The 18263-nt window shown below is 44.7% G+C and overlaps 1 long non-coding RNA gene across 1 annotated transcript in view; it reads left to right on the top strand.

Moving 5' to 3' along the window:
• The window catches only part of LOC137862033 (uncharacterized), a 106097-nt gene extending 90641 nt beyond the window's left edge, over positions 1-15456 (top strand). Inside the window, exons 2-3 of the long non-coding RNA XR_011100023.1 lie at positions 9976-10103; positions 12308-15456. This is a non-coding gene — a long non-coding RNA (uncharacterized lncRNA). The remainder of the gene's footprint in view (positions 1-9975; positions 10104-12307) is intronic.
• The last annotated feature ends 2807 nt before the right edge of the window (positions 15457-18263 follow it).

The following is an 18263-nucleotide window of genomic DNA, read 5'->3' as shown; positions in this document are numbered from 1 at the left end:
TATGGAAAACAGGCACAACCTTATTTGATATAAAGTTTACAGAACTGCATACAAGTATTTATTAATCATTTACACAATCATTTTTATACAGAGCATTATTTTTTAAATAAAGTTAACTTTCTTTTGTTACCTCAGTGCATTCAGAAGGTAAAAAGGAGCTTGGTAAGACTGAGCTGTGATGGAAGTAGACGTTGCAAAATAAATTGCATTATTACCTTCCATCATCTAGAAGGGATAGCTGGGGTTTAAATTGTCTGCAAGATTCTTTAAAAATATATTGGAGTATTTTTTTTTTAATGACCATATGTAGTTTTGCATTATTTTTGAGAATATTTTTCTTTGTATACATTTCCACGTCTTTGTATAAAAACCGACTTCACCATATGCCACGACTTTCTAGCTTATATAAACTATGGAGTAGAATGTATGTGCTATGTGTATATTTTGTATTTTTCTTCAAAGATGCAGTGCCAAAACCCTTCTGTATTTACAGTTCCAGGAATAACCATCCAATCTGTAAGAACATCTATGTGGTAGTGCATGAGCCTTGTCATCTAGCAGCTATACGAGCAAGCTGCTGTTTAAAGGGAAAGTTTCTGTGCTTTCGTGTTTGAAGATGTAAGCACGAGAGTTGCAGATAATGCTTAATTGACTGTCTGTTCTTAAAATGCCCTTCTTGGTTCCCTTTGAGAGATTTTGTGTTTATTTCCTATGGGTTATATATCAAGTCACCGGATGGGCAGAAGGAGAGGGAGGAAGCTTTAGAGAATTAGGCTGAATGCCGTGGTTTCATGCTCTAAATACTGAGTAGTGCAATTTCTTGCTGGTCAGTGACTGACATGAGTGCAAGTGCAGGAGCAGCTTGTGACCTGTGGTGTTCCCCTCCCCACTGCTGTTTTAGTTGGAATTTTTTGTTGTTGTTGTTGAATTTTACTGGGATATTTTTAACTTGGGGCATAACACTACAAGACACTCTTCAAAGCAAAAGTTGTTTATTTTTCCATTTTTTTTAGGCCACCTCCTACAAAGACGTTCACTCCTGCTTTGCCTGGAGCTTCTGGGTGGCAGTGCTGGGGAAAGAACGGGGGGACTCCTCGGCTGGGTGGCTCAAAACACAGTCAGAAAGCCAAAGTCATCACCGAGAGATTTTTACCATTTTTTATTTCCCGGTATCTTTCAACAGCCTTAGAAGTAACAAGAATAAAATGGACGCGTGTGTTTTCAAAGGCATCTGCGTGACTTAAGAACACAAGTGCCATTGAGTTTCAGGAGGATTTGTGCTGTTTAGGACTTGTTTATATAGGAAAGTTACACCTTCCACACCAGTATAGTTCTACGGATGGATCACTTCATCTGGAATAACTGGCTTTTTGGGGTTAGTTTAACTTCTTCAAAACACTGTAAACTGAACCGCTGGCTCCTGAACTGTAGTCTATAGAATTACACTAAACAGTAAAATTTATGAATGAGTCAGTTCTGTGCGGTTACGCAAAGTGACTCAAAGAAATTCCACGACTGGGTAGTGGTCTCTTGGTCCTAACTTTAAGAACCACTGAACTAAATAAAATAAAGACGTTCTTATTCCAAATTAAGGTTATCTGGGGAGTTGCAACTGTGTATGTTTCAAGTTCATGCCTTTGTTTTTATTAAGGTAGCCCTCAGCTCACCAAGGATTTTTGAAATCCACTCAGAATTTCTCTGCACCATTTACAGAGCAGAACTACCCCTAAAACTTTTATGAAAATAGCAGGATAACAGTAATACCTAGCTGATGTGGAATATTTTAGATCTTAAAGTGATTTTGAAAGATGAGCACACTTATGCCATCTTCTAATTGTAAAATTGCAATATTCACTATACGGTTCTAAAATTTTTAAGCAACAGCAACAAAAAAAGATGCCATTATTCTGTATGGAATTCACCATTTATGGAGCTTGAGTTTTTATTTTGTTTTATTATTTTATTTTATTTTATTTTATTTTATTTTATTTTATTTTATTTTAATTTTATTAAAACAGATTTTTATGCTGATGGCTATTCAGAATTATAGGATGATCCTTAGTAAAAATTTGAATATCATTAATTTTTTTCCCTAACAACTCAGTCTTTTACACAGTGAAATGATCTTCCCTGAAAAAAAACTGACAAAGAGCAAAGCTCATCACTTAGATAAATTAAATGCCTTCTTCCCTATCACTAGCAGCTGTAACCAGTGATGATTTAGCTATCTATTTAACTATCTGTAGGCTTCCTCTCATGGAAGCAGGTCACTTCAGTAGGGGTACAACCAGAGATTGGGTTTGTTTGCTTCTTCATTAGGACAAACACTGAGCGGATTAGTCGTGTCCTTGGCTGGAACCTGGGGTCTTCTCCAGGAGCTCCTCTATTCTGCGCAGAACTGCCCAGGTTGCCCATGTGGGAGTCTCATGTAAACAGGATTAATCCCCCTAACCAGGTTGCTCCTGCGGATGCTTCAGTACCCCCTGATGCTTCCCAGCTTTTCCTTCCAGAGTTAACACGCTGCGGGTTTCTTCTGGGGGAGCTGGGTTCAGGCTCCTGTTCTCCGCAGCTTTCACGTCTAGCTTTAATTCACTGGGGGGGTGAACCCCCACTTGTGAGCTCTACTTTCCTTCTGTTCATTTTCTGCAAGCTATCAAGTACGTCTGGTTGTAAGTGAAGAGGAGGCTAGCATTTCCATGATTTCCAGACCTGGACTGCTGGACAGCTGCTGGTGTGTATTTTTCTGTGTAGCTGGTTTTGGCAGCATTCAGATGTTTGAAAATGAAGACCTTACATTTTTGTGGCTGCAGTGTAGTCTCGGATATGCCACCACATTCTTATTATTAGCACTCTAAGAGCATTTAGAGACCACAGCCAAGATCAGTGTTTCACTATATAGACACCTGAACTTGTTTAACCTACAATTTTCCTTTTTTTGAAGTCAGTGCCAAAACTCACTGGTTTGAGAGGAGCTAAAATTTCACTCCCTATCTTGCAGAGTTTTAGTTTAAATAGCTAAACCAGATGAGTCATGGGAGACATGAATTACTGTCCTCATTCTGCAGAATTATTAAGCAACTGGCCACAGCTCAGAAGGCAGCTGGTGGCACGCCTGCAGGCTGGACCAGGACCAGCTCCTTCACCCCCAGGGACGTCCATCTTCTCTTGTAGGTTTACATTAAAAAGGGAGAGCTAACAAAAACCAAATCCCCCTTCATAATTTTCATTAGGACACAGAGAGAGGCTCAATATATTTGGGTGTTTTTCTGCATGCTAAAAGCCTTCTGATCTGTTTTTTAATAATCAAGAATGATATTGCTTAGAAAATTCAGCAGATAAGTCCTGTTTTGTATAAAGCAACCTAATATTCTGATTCCCAAAAGAATGGCTTAAAATGCGTACATGTATTTGTTATAGATACGTTAGTTACAGATTTTTTTAAAAAGAAGTTTTATCTGTTTGTCAGTTGCTATTATATTTGGAGAGCAGGAGAAGGGAGGTACAAGAGAGTTACAGCAGGAACACTGCAGAGGTGCAAAGTAGCTGGAGGCGTGGTGGATGCCTGCGATACGCACACGCAGGGGTTTTGCGGTATGGAAATTGGTCCTGCTGGGGCTGCAAGGCTGTGTAACCACGACAGCTGCTTCACGCTTCTCTTGTCCTCTCCTGCCCTTTTTCCCAGGTGAGAGGTATTTGTCTCCAGCCGCCTCTCCTCTCCGTCTCTGCTCAGTTAGCCGAGGCCTGTGCTGGTCTCCAGTCTCTGGGAGGAGGGGGGCACAGCTCCTACCCAGCTGTTAAACCTTCGCCCTCCTCCATCCAGACCTGGGGCACATCTTCTGCTTGGGCCACCTGCCACCTGCAGGGGACACTGGTCCAGGAGGCTCCTGACCCTGCTGGTCCTCACCGCAGCTCTCACGCTGCCGAGCTCGGCCATCAGTGAGTGCCCCTTGAAGATGGAGAGCGGGGGTTATTCTGTTACGGGCTTCCTACCTCAAATTTTGGTTTGCTTGTGCTCCGCAGATAGGCACATCTATGGAATTACACACTAAGCACCTTCTGGCAAAATAGCTCTGATGTGAACGTGATCATCACCCGGGCAGGACTCAGCTGCAGCCGCCAGCCGGCACTTCCCCACCTCCTGCCTGCCCGGTGCAGCGGCTGCACAGACCGCGCGGCCTCACAGCCAGCAGTGCTGAAGCCCACCAGATATCAAAAAAGCAGAAGAAGCAGGTTTAAAATGAATAAAATGTGAGACATAAAAAAGCCAAGATGGCAAGACAGCCACTTAAACAGTCAGTCTAAACAAGAGGTATGGAATTAAGCGTAGAGCAGGTTAACCACTGCTGTGTTTAATGTGGCAGATACGGCACCGATACAATCCGGTTATATAAGAAATAATTTTGGCTGTTGTTTTTATAATTGTGTTTTTGATGTCGGTTCAAGAGAATGTTCAGTGTTACCGAGAGAGCTGCAGGGGATTAGAAACCCTAGAGTCAAATTGCTCTTCTTTGGATGCCTAACTTTGCCTGGGTTTGTAAGGAGAAATAATACTTTTTATGGGATCAGCTGGCAGAGCTGAAAAAATTGGCATGCTATTGAGATCAGAGTTTGGCAATCAGTTTTGAAAATTGTATTTTTAAATCCAGTAGAGTGTTGTCACGGTTCTAATACTCTCGTTACTTAAGCTTTACCACCTGAAGGCTGAGCACAAGAGCTGCTTAACACAGCCCTGTGAGTCTCCACACCTTCGATTTTACCCCCAAACTTTTGGAGATTACAACCGGAATGTAAAACATTACATTTGTTGCTATTATCGTGGCTTACAGGACGGGTACTTGATTAAAAATATGTATATGCAGCTGTGTTTTTATAAAAGTACCTTTATATTTGGGCATACATAAATGTATAGCAGTTCTAAATATCTGCAAGCTCAGTTGCTGACAGGACTAATTTGGCTACTTTTGATGACTCACAAAATTAGGATGCCAGAAAGGGAATAACTGAGAGAGTCAGTAAGGCTCCCGGTTTGACTGTTTGTCCAGGTATCCCTTTTAATTCCTTGTTTATATTTGGCACTATCAAAAATCTGGGTTTCATTTTCCTGCCTTAGCCGGCAGTTATCCCTTTGCTCTGAAGCAATACTTCTTGTTTGCTAGTTGCTGCCATAAATGTATATTGACATTTTGTATTTAAACACGCTTTGTATGCCTATGCTAAAGCCTCACTCAGCCTGGTTTTGCGATAGGCACAGAGTTAGCTTTAACCAAGAGTTATAAATCCATGCTCAGACGCTGTTTGGGCTGCGGTTCCAGGATGATCAACGTGTGCGCACACGGAGCATTTCCAGTGATTTGATGGTTTTCAATACCTCCCGTGAGAAGCAGCTCTCACCATGCCTCTTTCAAAGCTTTGGGTCATCTTTGATCTACTCCTAGACTATTGGCTCTCCAGTGACCACTAGATCAGACTCGTGGTTCCAGCTCTGCCTGCTGTGAATCCGTGACACCCTGAGAGCACAGCGAGCGCAGCAGCCTGGCCAGCTGCAACCCTGCCAGTTGGGTGCCACGACACCCAGCCTCCAGGGGAGCTGCTGGCACGGTGTGCTGCTGGCAGCATCCTGCATCTGGCGGGCAGGTCCCTTGGGATGCACGGGCTGCTCCATGGCACGTGTCCTGCGGAACCAGGGCGCTGCACGGAGCACGAGCCAAAAACTCGCTGCAGCCCACCCTGTCCTCCTGGCACGCACAGGGCCCCTCTGCTCCCACCACAGGTGGGCTGCTGGGCTGCTGGGCTGCTCCCTTCAAATCACACCCACTCCTAGGGCTGCTCCTTGGTCGCTCAATGGTCACGATATGCTCCTCCGGCGTATTATGGCAGCTACATGTATTTCATCACATTACTATGCATTGATTCCTGCTGTCATCCCAGGTCTTCCCAGCAGCTGCCCACATTAACCTTTCAGAAGAATGGGTTGTCTCTGAACTTGCAGAAACAAAACAGTCAGTGTGGACAGCTAAAGCATTGCTGTGGCTCTTGTGTTCTCTTAAGAATTCTCTCAAATCCCTCCAGTAACCAATTTCATGGCATCCGATGAAACACCAAGAGAGAAGCAAAGCCTCCTTGGCTTCAGAAACAATCCCTGCCTCTGCCAGCCCACTATGGGCTGCTAAGTGGCGTTCTGTATTTACCCGGAGGATCTTATTTATCATCGATCACTATTCACAGTGATGTCTCCAATGTTAATTCAGATGTGCTACACGAAATTAACAACACCCGAGTTCTGTTATAGCTGCTCCCCTGCTGGCCGGGCCCAGGCTGCAGCAGGGGCTGGAGGATCCTGCTCTGCCGTGGGACGGCCTCTCCAGCCCTTACGGTGACCGAGGTTAAAATGCCTGCCCGTAAAAACCAATTCAGAGATGGCAGAATATTCTGTACGAGCAGCTCAGCCCATTTTCCATAGCGTTCGGTGTGCTAAGTGCCAGTGTAAATCCCAGCACGGTGGCTGCGCTGCCACCCTCGCAGCTGCCCCGCAGAGGGGCGGCCAGCTCCAGGGGCAGCTGCAGCACCTCTCTGGATTTGCTTTGGGGAAGCTCGTGTGGGCAGGGCATGATGAACAGTGCTTTTTTTCCGCCTACTCCTATCTCGGAGTTTTACCTTTCCCTGCAATTGCTTTAAAATGTGAGAGCCCAGAGAATGCAAAGCAGCTCCATGTTTTGACGCCCTTTTCATGTTGTCTCGCAAGAGCAGATTCATTTTGCAGCAGGTCTTTTTTGTTCCCGGCCTCGTAATCCATGCTATCTGCCGTGGTGGGGTTTTTTGTTTGTTTGTTTTGTTTTGCTCTGCTCTGCTCCCCATCGGATGCTACCGAGAAGCGTTTTGGAAAGGTTTCTGTCCCACAAGGCCTGCCGCTGGCCACAGCCTGACCTTCCCCGCGATGGCTCACGCATTTCCTGTTTTCTGACCGTTTGCCATGGGGGAAAAAAATCTTATTTTTCTAAACCAGATTTTATTTTTGAAAACAGTTCAAATAATAAATAACAACCTATTAACCCAGCATGCTTTAATGCTCAGAATCTTAATATAAAGACTACAGAGAGCACAAACATAACATTAAAAAAATCGTGCACAGTTATTTATCCTGCCCAGCTCCTCTCCCCCATAGTGAATGCAAGCTGTCTCTTTAATAATGCAAAGGAGTAGTAAATTTCAAGCTGAGGATGGGCAATAACAAGGAGAGTTATTTCCACAATGCCCCAGTGTCAGCTGAGTGGCTTAGGAGCGCACCTTATTAGTTCTAACAGGCTGGTTAGCATTGGGTCACCTCTGCGGCTCGCTCCCCAGCAGGGTCACTCGTCTCCAGGCTATATTTGGGAGAGGGGGAAGGGAGGCAATATTTAGAGATTCTCTTATCTCCCAGCGTTTTTAGCGCTGTTTATTTTTATTTATCCCCCCTCGCTCCCTTTTATGCCTTGCCTTTCTCTTGCCCTCTCTCCCACCCAGTGTATCTTTGCAACCTGCATAAATTCTGTGCTGGGCAAACCCCTCCCCTGTGAGAGCAAATTAAAGCAGAAACCATGTAACCGGGGTTTTTCATCTGTATTTCTTTTCAGAAGAGAAATAATTCAAATTAATCAGGCTGTGTTTGTGTACGGACAAATAACAAAGTGCATTAGGAATTTTTAATGAAAGCGAGCCCAACATGGTTGCACTTCCAATTAAGCATGGCTGTAGCACCACTGTCCTAAATAAATGCACGCGTGTGTGCAGGAGCTGCACGCGCACACAGGGCTACGCTGAAATGCCACCTCTGTTTTTAGGGCCATGGAAATAGTTCTTAGGATTGGTCCTTTAAAGAAAGCTCACTGAGGCATCTTTTAAAATGAATGTTCATTTTTTCCTAACTGAAATGTATTAAAAGCTGCACATTATGGAAATGTACGTGCGGTTTTTTATATGTTCCTATCTCCATCAGCCCCTTCCCTCCCCCTCCCCCACCCGCCAGTTCCCATCCAAAAATGAATGCAAAGAAATACTATTAGGCTGTCTGGTTATGTATTTTTTATGAGGCCATACAAGACACTGCCTGACCTCGTGCAGCTCATGTTATAACCACATTGAAGATGCTTTTCATTTGGGTTCTGCTTTTCAGCCTGGATGACCTCTATTAAATAAAAAAAAAAAAAGAAAAAAATGGCCTAATATGTGACCCCTGGGACTAGTCGCTTCAAGGATTACATTTAATTCATATGATAATATTGAAATATAATGTTTCTGTCTCTAATGTTTTGGATGTTTTTTCTTTCTTCTTTATTTCAGGGACCCTTTGAGTCTTGTCAAAGAATTTTTTTTTTTAATCAGTTTTGGGTGGAGGACGAGTAACTCACGCTCGGTGGTCAGATTCTTAAAAATCACCTTTCTTCCTTTGGAAACCAGGCGTGAATACAAAGCACCACGTTTCCCACTCTCTTTGAAGGAGGAGAGAAACAAAGGCAGAGAAATTATTTTTGATAAGGAAGCGTGCCCACCAAGGTCTCGCCAAAATAAAGAAGCGCTCTTTGTTTTGGCGTTTGCTTAACCAGTTGGTAGCCACTGACCTGCTTTCCTCGCCCTCGCTCAGCCCCGTGCAACTTGGGTGCAGGAGCAGAGCTCCCGTTAACTCCTTCGCTCTCCCCAGCTCCTATTGTCTGCCCTGCACCGCCGCAGCCCCGTACAGTGGCGAACACACATGGAGTTACTGTACAAGCGCACACGCAAACACCGCTCCTGCGCTAGCTTCCATAGCCCCTGCCTCAGAGAGAGCAGCTCCCGCTGCTGCGGCGTGTGATCTAACATCCAGCGCTCCTGATAGACACCGCATATTTCAGGGGTTTATAACTTCTCCATAAAAACGTACGCTGGGATGAAACACGACGCGCGACGGTTCAGCTTAGGAGCAAATTTGCCTTTGCCAATTGCAAAAATAAATTTGACTGTTCCTAAATATTCTGTGTGCAAAAAAAATCTTTAATAAAGTGCCTTTTTTTCCTGACCCCCTCACTGAAATCATGTTGTGAGGTGTACAGTGGAATTCAGCAATCAGTCAGCAATCAGATCTAAGACCTTGCACAGGGGAGCGACGAAGCCCTTAATCATTCATGGTAATGACACGTTTGTAAAAAGGTGCCACGTGTACGCGCCGCGTATTTGCAGCAAACATTTAATGCAAGGCTGTTAAAAAGTGGATGCGATCCATGGAGCGGTGGCGTGCTTGGTGCAAGGGATCCGAGCTCCTTGGAGGAAGCGGGCAGGCTGGGGGCAGAGCCCGTGCTGCCCAGGCTAACAAAAGCTGTGCCTCTCACAACAATGGGCCTGCGCTCCTGGCCACCCTCTCCGTAAACGCGGGGAGGCCAATTTGGTATATTTGCAAGGGGACGCACGATTTTGTTTTCCCCCCTTTTCCCCCGCTCTCGTTAGAGCCGTGCAACGTGGAAATTAATTTGTGCAGAAGTGCACCTCGGTACCGGCACTGCTGCAGGGAAGCAGCCCCAGCCAGCACCGTGTGGCTAAGGCTGAACCTGGATGCTCAACCATTGTGCGAGCTATCGCAAACAGTGCTGCACGCCACATAAAACCTCGCGCTCCTCGGGTGTCTGTGCACACGGAGGAACAACAGGGCAGGTTAGGGATGGAGTTTCCACATTAACTCCGAATGCCGTTGCGTTTATTTGCGTCATAGGCTGAGCCTCGACAGTTTTTGGCGAAAATCTAATTAGCGACATGTACGTGGCCCTGCGCGCGCCTGTATTACATGTATATGCATGCCAGCGTTTTGTGTAGGATATTAAAAAAAATATAGAGGCTTTTGGCTCCCTTTTGTAAGGCATTAAGCTGTGACCCTCCCCTCCTCTTTTCCCTCCCCCTGTAGCCCTAGACTTCACGATGCCCTGACTGCTAGCTTAACATGGAGTTGTCTTTTTTATTTTTTTATAAACCCAGTCACAACACCGAGCGAGGAGGAGGAGGAAGGGAGAGAAAGGGAAAACTAAAAACCCTGAAGGATGGTTCTCAAAAATTCTAGCGGAACCAGGGGGAATTCCTCGGAGAGCGGGAGCCAGCCGGCGGAGGTAAGGCGGTGTGCGCGAACCCTTTCTTTGCTTTCCCCTCTCTGCCTCCCGCTCCCTTTTTGGTTATAAATTGCCGTTCCTCGGCGGAGCAGGGAGGGAAGGTGGGTGGAGAAGACACCTTAACTTCTTGCCTGCTTAAGCAATCTGGGAACGGAGCTCATGTGAATATGCAAATGGGCGCGGGGCTGCGCCGTCACACGTGCGCGCTCCCCTCCCTCCTCCCGGCGCCGCGGCCGCTCCTCGCCGCCCGCTGCCCCCCGCGCTCCGTGGGGGCGCCGGGGCCGCGCGGGGGCCGCGTGGGGGCCGCGCGCACCCGGGGCCCGGCGGCGGCCGCGCGTGGGGGCGCGGGGCAGGGCGCGGGGCAGGGCGCGGGGCTCCGGCCGCGTGGCCGCGGGAGGCGCGAGGGCCGGGTCGCGAGTGGGCACGGGCGGACCCCGGTTGGGGGGGCGGGGGGATGCGGGCAGGGCCGGGCTCAGGGCGCTGCCCCCCGCCGGGGCTGGGGCCGCGGCTCCTCGTGGGTCCGACGGCGGCGGAGAGCGCAGCCCCCGGTGCTGGCAGGAGCGGGGCTGCGGCACGGCCCCGGGGTGGGGGGGGGGGGAGCCCCGGCAGCAGCGCTGCGTGTGCCAGGGGGGCAGCGCCGGGCACGGACCCACGTAGGGGTGGGGGGCACCCGGGTGGCGGTGCGGCTCCGTGCCCACCGCGAGTGTGCGGCAGTGCAGGGGGAGAGCCGGGAAAGGCGTTTTTGTGATGAAAAGGGAATCTTTTATTGGAGGGACGTTTTAGGAATTTACAGTCAATGAAATTTAATTTTATCCTGCGCCTTTTGCTTTATCCACGTTTTAATAAAACGGCCGTAAGGAATAAAAATACCACGGTGATTGCTGAACAAAGCAGATCGCGGGCGGGCGGCCGTGGGGCTGAGCGCGGTTCAAGAAGCCAGGCTGCGCTCATCCTGCCCCTGGGCACAGCAGGGTTAGCAGGGGAGAGCCATTCAGGGGGCCATACACACCCAGTAACTGCAGGATTCGTATTTCATATTCCGCAGACACAAACTTTCTGCTGTTGTTTTTTTCTTTTTTTTCTTTTTTCTTTTTTTCTTACCTGCTGATTGGGGTGCACCTGGTGAGCTCTGTGCTCATACACGGCTATTCTAGAGCGAGGGAAGCTGCTGCAGAACTTCAGTGCTGCGTGCGGTGCCTGCCAGCAGCCACGGTGCCGTAAATGACCACTCACAGGTCTGCAGAACGTCACTAACATTAATTCACTGGAAAAAAAAAAAAAGAGCAAAGCACCTCTATTAGTTTTTCTTAGGTATTACCAGGGACTTTAAAAGGATATACTAATGGGATAACTGTATTCACTAGATTAATAAATAAATAGAAAATCCCTAATTCTTTCCAGGGGTGGGGCTGGGGAAAGTGGATGAAAGTGACTCACGGTTAACCGAATAAAAATCCTGCGTTGAAATTGCCTGATTGATCATACTGTAGTGCACTAAGAGACAACAAGACAAAGTCGAGGAGGGAAAAGGCAGGAGCATCAGGAGAAGAAGTGCAGTATAACCCTATTACGGCAATCCGCAGGGTAAATCCACCTGTCCGTATGGCCTGGTTCCTAAACAATGGCCAGGCCGCCACCTCTTGCATTTCTGTGCCACCGAAGCACCGTGCTTGCCTTGGGTTCTTAGGAATCTCAACTTTTAAAGCGTGGTGCCAACACGTGCTGTGTTTTCACCTGCCCCTTGGTGTCTCGGTGCTGTCCGGGCACCAGCGCCCAGCCGTGGGCCTGGCCTGATGCGCGTTGGCCACGGGCGCTGCATCCCAGCTGCGGTGGCAGCGGTCCTCGTGCCCAGCCTGGGCCGGTGGCACGTGCTTGGGGTGGCCAGGAGCCACTGCTGGTGCTCACATGGCAGAGGGGCATGAGCAGCAGTGATCTCCCTAAGTTGGCAAAGCGTCGAGGCCGGGTCACCTTGGCCCCCGTTGCGGAGGAGCCCCTGCTGCCCCACGGCCGGGAGCGCCGGTGCTGGGGAGCGCGCGCACGGCTTCTGCTTGCCTCGGTCCTCTGTGCCAATAAAGAAGAAAGGCAGGGATGAGGATTGTTGCTATTGATCTGCCCAAGGGGATCATTAGGCATCAGTATCAATCTACAAATCAGTGGGCCTGTGTTACTTGCTTGGGCAGTCATTGCCAATTTGTTCCTATTAGATGGCCGAGCCCGGAGGTGTTTGATGAGCAGATTGGGTCTTTATCTCGGCACTGGAGAGCACGCAGGCTTGCAGAGAGACAGGGCAGCTTCGGAGCGTTTCTGTTGTTTGTTTGTTTTCTTCTGCTGAAATCTGGCTGCCTTTTTACTGCGCTGTAAAGAATTTGTATGGGCTGAATATGTTTCTGGTTTATATATAGTTTTTCATATCATCATATTAAACATATTGAGAGTTAAGGAGAAACTATTTTAAAATAATCCACTCTATTTTATTTGGTATGTTTACCAGCAGCACGCTCTATAAAAATACATATTCATGCCAGATTCTTTTGTTATCCCTCCCAGGTCAGACCGAACACTAGGAACACAAACAATTTTTCTTTTGCTATCCCAGTGCCCGCTCCTAGGGATTTATCTAGTTACTGTTGGTGAGATGACCATTCCTGCAATATTTCCCTCTGTGATTTAATTAAATAAGCCATGAATTAAAGCTTGCTGATAAGATTTTATTTTTAAGCATTTTTTACATTTTTATTCTGACAATAGTCCTGACTTTCTGTATGTATCAATTTGATAGTAATCCTTTTCTGAGGAGAGCTATGCAGAGTGTTTTAGAACAGTCTCCCTCATCTGCATATTTTCCTTATTTTATTTTATTTTAGCTTATTATTTTATTTTATTCTATTCATATTATGCAAAATGAATGAACAACAAAATTATACAATTATAGAATAACGTAACTTAATGCCAAAAGATGGATTAAAACAGTTTATATGAATGATCTGATCTGACATCAGTGCCTTGTTATTTAGTGCAAACCTTGATTTTCAACTGTTTCGTTTCACTCCTGACATGAGCATCGTGCAGTTTAAACATCTGTCCAGCCGTTAAAGACCCTATTGATGCTTGGTTATTGGATTTCTAATTTTCAGGTTTCGTCAGGGGGTTTAAGAGACTATATGAGTGTTTATAATTTCTAATGAGTTTAATCTGTAATTTGTGCCTATTACCTGTGACTGTCAAATCGCTTTCCCAGTATTTGGTCTGTAAAAATTCAAAATAAAGAACTATGGGCTTCTAAATAACCTAAAATATTTGTCATATCTTTTATGTACAAATATATGTGCGGTAAACAGAACTATACATTCTTATTCTGTTTGAAGATCAAGAATGATTTTAATCCTGCATATCTACTGCAATCACAATATATTATCTAAATCCAAGTTTCTTTGAGGACTTCTTGGATATATGTCACTATTCCAATTGAGATAAAATAGTGTATGTTTTAGGCCACTGCAAGGCTGATTATTGCTGCGTGATTAGTATTTGATCAAATTCCATCCTTTTTTTTTTTTTTTTTTTTTTCCTGAGACAATTCAGCTCCTCCACATCTAGGGGAGAATTCACCTCATTCTGTCTGACAAGTGTTCTGTTGTTGAGCAGTCGATCACATCTATGTAAACATACATCTGCTTGCTGTATGAGTTTTGGAAGCAGAACAGTTTTAATTTATCATAAACTTCATATAACTCATTAGCTTTCATCTTTACGTTACATGGATAGAAATGAGTTTGGAGTGTACTCAGAGGGTTTTTTTCTTAGGAGTTTGCTGTACAAATATTTATGGACATTTTCCTTTGTAGTACAGATTCCAGTTGAAACAGCTATCATGCGATTAACAGCAGATTTCGACTTAAGGAAAAGGTTGCCAAAAGCTATTGTTTATTTAGCCGTATGGCATTTTGCATTGAAATTTGTTTTGCTACTATTTGTAAAAATACACGACTCTCCTGGGAGGAGAGATCAGGATTTTTCCTGTGCTCTGGTAAGGAGGGGAAAAAAGGCTCCCAGAAAATTAAATATAAGTCTGTTTGTATGTATGAGCATAACTTTGTAATCACTGCATATTCTGACTATTTTCAGTGAATGAGGTCTGTTGTTGCCCATTCAGAAAACACATATATGGAGATTTTATTGTGTTTTTTGTTTTAAGGATAATAATTTGTCTCTGAGTTCCCCTTGTTTATGTTTCTGTCTATATCTCTTTCCTCTTCCGTGTTTTATTTAGTAAGGCTTCATCTGTGAAATTTCTCCATGAAACAATTGATACATTCTCAGCACGCTGTGGCGAGTGAAAAAAAGCCCCTAGATTAATGGTCAGTGTCTCATACACACAAATTTGTGTTACGATACTACAGAGAAGCTGCGAATTACTGACAAGATCTAGAATAATTCCTAATGCTGTCGAAGGCTTCATTTTCTCCTCCGCATGATGGATGAGGCATAAGAAGTGCTTTCTGAGATCGTTAATGTGCATCATTCTGTTAAGTGTTATTAAAGTCCGTCTGTCTTAGGCAGCAGAAACAATATCTTATCCCTTATTTTGTCTCTCTCCCTGCTAAACTACAACTGCAGATCCTGTCTTTTACTAATGTGGCCTTTTGTTGGTGCTCTTCTTTTAATGGCTAGTTTATACCGGAGCATTTAGGTTGGTTTTAGGATTGTATTTTCCCTTTTAATCAAAATATTGGCTTGTTACATGGGAAAGTGCACATAATTTCAAGATTATACTCTCTGTAACCTGTAGATAATAAGAAAGATGTGGAAGATCTATGCCAAATGTTATATTTAAGCTTAGAAAATACGGGTGAACTTGGATGCGGAGCCTGTGCCTGTGCTATGGGGCAGGTTGGCCGTGCAGTCCTGCCCGACGCAGCTGGAAGCGCCTTGAAACCGAGAAGAAAATGGTGTGGAGGCACACGGAGCCTTTCCCCTCCCGACCTGACTGCGGGGCGTGCGGCTCGGCGTGTAAAATAATGCTGGGGACGATGCAGGCGCTCGGCTCGCCTTGCAGAGGGACGAGTCGTGCAGAAACCTGCGAGCGGGCGCCTGGGAGCAGAGCAGCTGCGGCTTCGTGCTCGGGGGGCGTTCGCCCCACGGCCGCCTCCTGCGCGCCCCACGTGCGGCCGGGCCTCGCGCGGGCTGGGGGCGGGCGGAGCAGGGAGGTGGCCAGGTACCGGGCCCAGATGGATCGCGTTAAATCAAAGGCAATTTCAACCAAACAGAAGAATGCACTTTAAAGGTTTTTAACCTTTCTTAAGAGCCAATTTTTCCTTAAGCCCTGTGATAATAAAATACAATATAATTTATAGAGCGCTTTCCATGGGTATGCATTCCTCTCTCTCTCTTTTTTTTTTTTTTTCCTTTTTGGTACAGTCAGATAAAACGTATCCAACAACTGGGGCGATCATCAAGAAAAAACAAAACGCAACTGATCATAAAGACATTTAGAAATGTAACATTCCTTTTAAAAGAGAGTCAGACATAGTTGGAAAGCCTCACTTATATACTTTTAATAGAATTACAGAAGTGTGATGCACAGCTGGTAAAAGCTCAGTCATCCACAGCACAGCTAGTTTTTGAGTATTTAATTTTATATTTGAATAATTCTCCAGATCAGGCTATAATCATGAATGTCATATAAAAGATTTTTTTCATAAATTACATTATTTCACAGATGTGCAAATACTTCTGCGAAAAAAATTACATTGATCAGTTTTTAATACCCCCCTGTCTCACCCTTCAGTCAAAAGAAAAAATAGCTTTTTTCCCATCTTTGTCTTCAGAAAGGTGCTAGATTGTAAACATCTGAAGGAAATGAAAGGGGGTTGGCCAGTCCACCCCAAATTCTTTCCAGATTTTCATTCCTTTCACCAGCAGCCTTCTGTTCTTAGAGGAGAGGGAGGAACAGCAAAAGAAAGAGAGAGAAGATGTCTCTGTTTCTTATTAAAATTTAAAGTGAACGGCATTGCTGTATTTTGCTAATTTCCAATCTGCTAATTCACGGGGCGCTTCGCAGGGAGCAGTGGTGCCGGCACGGCGTGGCCCCGCGCTTCGCGGCCACGAGCGCTGGCGGCTGCTGGGGTCGGCTCTGGGGGGAAGCCAGCAGGACACAAGCCATCTCCGTGCTGGCTTTGCTTTGCTTTCCAGAGAAGAGCTTGTGCTCATTAGGTTGTTTCCCTCAAGACATATAAAGTTGTGTGTATTTTTCTAATAAGAAGGCGGCTCCTCGGTCAGGAATAAGCTCGGCCTCAAGCGCGTGCACCGCGTGCCGGGGCTGTGCCAACGTGCGCCCAGGTGGCAGCGGGCAGGGGCTGCTGGCCAGGGGCAGGTGCCTGTGTACGAGGAGCGGGGTTTAATTAAAACTTCTGAGCACTTCTCTTTTTATCTGTGCTAGACGTTGAATCGAGGCACAGATAATTACGCAAAGCGTATTATTACATGGAGAATATCTGATTGTATTGTATATTGTCGTGAATGGAAAAGTTTGCCATAATGTTTAATTCATGGATGACAATTAAGATAAATGCTTATTTCAAAGCTTTCTCATCCGATACACTGTTTGGTTACAAATTTAAGAGAAAAGAAGGCTAAAAATAACTCTACAAAAAGTAAAACAAGGTGTTATACTCTGGCTGTTTGGTATTAAATCAGAGTTGCCTGCTCAGTTTTTCAGGAAATTTAAGTACCAGATGCACTTGGAGAAAGCAATCTAAACATCAGAGTTTATTTTCAATATGCAAGTGGTATAAAAATATGCAAACCCTGATCATAGTGCTATGGAAACTACTCCACAAAAATGTGGAACGAAAGCTGTTACTGTAAGTGTGGTTCATGTATTGTAACAGCTGTGACAGCCTGATGCAGTTTAACACTTGTTCAATTACAAGAAAATATTCAAAAGGAAGCTTGATTTAAATAAGATTTGTAGCAATCATCTCTCAAATTTACAAAATAAACCAGGGACAAACAATATTGCCCGAATGCTTCACTCAGAATCGGGTTCTGAGTCGACTCCGGGCGATGGAAGTGCTTCTCCCCCCTCTCTCCAGCTCCAAAAGCATTTTTCAGGGCTTATGTTACAGTTATTTGCAGATTATTTTAGGTCTGTGTTCTTTTATATCCACTTAGCAACTTGCAAGGAATATTTCAGGGGCAGACCATACTTCACATGCATCCTTTTTGGGGAGCAGGAGGAATGGGTGTGGTGGATTTAAAAGCGATTATGTATTTATGACAGATGGTTTTCAGTTTATGCAAGACAGCCTATATAGACACCAACACAGGGACAACCGTTCGGGGAATTTGGACACGTATCATTAGGCGCTTTCTGTTGATCAAATGCAAGAAATACAGTAAATTTATTTTTATATGTGACCTGTGGAACAAACATGGCCAATGGACGTTAAACGTAATAGGTCTTAAAAGGAACAATTATATTTTCAGTTTAATTTCTCTGATTTCTTACAAGTTGTATCGATTCTCAAGGTTTTGAGAAAAAATCATCATACCGCATACATTTTAGTTATTTACTGTAGCTTGTAAGTATCATGAAATGACCTTTTTCTGGCTTCATAAAATCAGAGACTTAATAGAATTTAGGATCTCAAAGTGTAAGTTCCTTGATTCATTTATCATTTTGTACTGAAATTTGTTTAGTCTAGATAGAAGTCCTACTCTACTTTTCCTACTAGCAAAATATGCTCTGTGCATTGGAAACCAGAAGACCTTTGTGCCATTTCTTTTTCTTTTAAGCTTGACCAAAAATAGTCATTATAGATTTCTTCATAAAAACCCAGACTTTATAAATAAAGGCTGTTGACTGACTCTGATGGAAGTTCCATGCCCAGAACGAAGACAGCGTATGACCCGTATTACTAATTCTTCGGAATCGCAAAGTGTGTTAATATATAATACATGTTGAATTAGTGGTAGGTTTTGACTGTATCCCAGGCAACTCCCTTATGAATGTAATTAAATATATAGTTTTAATAGCGTCAAGGGGAATTAAGTTCTGAATTGTTATATAAAGAATGTTTATAAATATATATATAGATTATATATATAGCCGAAAGCAGAAGGCTATACAATAATTTATTTTTAAATTTCTACTGTAGT

Source organism: Anas acuta, chromosome 10 (genome assembly GCF_963932015.1).
Source record: "Anas acuta chromosome 10, bAnaAcu1.1, whole genome shotgun sequence".
Classification (NCBI taxonomy): domain Eukaryota; kingdom Metazoa; phylum Chordata; class Aves; order Anseriformes; family Anatidae; genus Anas; species Anas acuta.
Note: the sequence above shows the minus strand (reverse complement) of the source record. Positions and strands in the feature narration are given on the sequence as shown.